The sequence below is a fragment of the Pteropus medius genome, unplaced genomic scaffold, assembly GCF_902729225.1.
Source record: "Pteropus medius unplaced genomic scaffold, Ma_sr-lr_union100, whole genome shotgun sequence".
NCBI classification, from domain to species: Eukaryota; Metazoa; Chordata; class Mammalia; order Chiroptera; family Pteropodidae; genus Pteropus; species Pteropus medius.
Window position 1 is genome coordinate 4,221,381 of NW_024352947.1, and position 1,601 is coordinate 4,222,981.

General features: G+C 45.8%; 1 pseudogene; it reads left to right on the plus strand.

Annotated features, from left to right (window-relative positions):
- Positions 1–604: 604 nt before the first annotated feature.
- On the plus strand, positions 605–723 carry LOC120592703 (uncharacterized; annotated as a pseudogene).
- Positions 724–1,601: the final 878 nt, after the last annotated feature.

Here is a 1,601-nt window from a genome sequence, read left to right on the forward strand (position 1 = left end):
AGCAGCTGGAAGCCCGCACTGGGCGTCTGCCCTGAATCTGTCTGCCAGGTTCCTCCAATGCTCGTGACTCTTTTTATGATGCAATCGAGGCTTGGTGAGTGAACCTGGCTTCCTGCTAACTGAAACAGGCAACCGACCTCCTGTCTTGACCTCCATGCCGAGTGGCCTAAGGCGTAGCCGCACTGCCCAGGGACTGTCTGCCCTGAGCGCTCTCTCACTCTACATGCATCTGAATCAAGGCGCTGGTGGAGCAAGAGTTTCTTTTCTGATTTGGCAAAGATACCTAGTAAGTTACAAAGAAATAGTCTTATATTTCATGTCGTGTTATATTTTACAACATATCAATCTATGTACAAATATACAAACTGTAAGTATATTCTAGGTTTTATATAAATGCATGAATCATTTTTTATATATATACTTTCTCATATGAATAGGGATAATGATTTAGTAATTAGGTTTTATTGTTTACGAGACAATCAACTATTGATGTGTGAACATGACCCACACAAATTTGTCTCGAAGATATTAATTATACCGAGTGCAAATGTTTTTTTTAAAAAGACCCTCACAGTATTAGTGAGTATCAAGAAAGATTTGTCTACTCTACCGCCACCCCACCCTGAACAAGCCCCATCCCGTCTGACCTCGGAAGCTAAGCAGGGTCATGCCTGGTTAGTACTTGGATGGGAGACCACCTAGGAAGACCGGGTGCTGTAGGCCTAAAAAATAAGGGATTGTAAACTGATTGCAAGGTTCTCGCAATCTGTGAGGTCAACCAAGGGTTGCTTGGCCTAAAAAAAGAAAAAAAAGATTTATTTACACGGAATTTTACCTGATGCTATACAATTAAGGGCTGAAACGTTTCCCGTGATCATTCAACGAGATGATATTGAATAGCTTGTATATATTAAGTACCATCCTCAGTCCTAGGAATAAAATATTAAATTAGAGTAAAAATATCTCCACTCACAGAGTTAGGGCGTTCGAAGGTTCTAGTGCCTTAAATGTGATCCCATAGAAAGCCCAGGAGGCCGTGGGGAGCCTCGGAAGGCCGCCTAATTCCAACAAGGTCGGACGGCCTTCTGGCGAACTGATGGAATTAAGTCCCTCCGCCCGCCCCTTTCTAAGGCCTGCGGGTCCTGGGTCCCGTCCTACAGGATGCTGACGGGGCAACGTGAACCAGTGCGCGCTGAAGTGCTCGTCGCTGATGACGGCATCAAGTTCTCCCTGCGCTTTTCATAGAGAACCCGGTGTCTGTTCCTGTAGCTAAAACGTCGATACTTATTGATGGGCTCCAGGCCCTTGGGAGTGCAGCGAACTGATCTGGATAAATAAACTGTGTCGTCTTAACTCCTTCAAATTACAGATGTCAGGGGCAGCTGTTAGCCATTCTCCAGCGCTTACAGGTTTCTCCTCTCGTTAGGGGCTGCGTGCTTCCCCAGCCCCCACCCTATCCCATGGAGCTACCGGGAGCTCCCTGGACGGCGGCTAGGACTCAAAATCTCCTGTGCTCAGATATCAAAGCGTGAAAGAGGAGATTAGCTTTTAAAACTGATTCATAACCCTGCCAACAGATATCCAAGGAAGCAGAGAGTTTC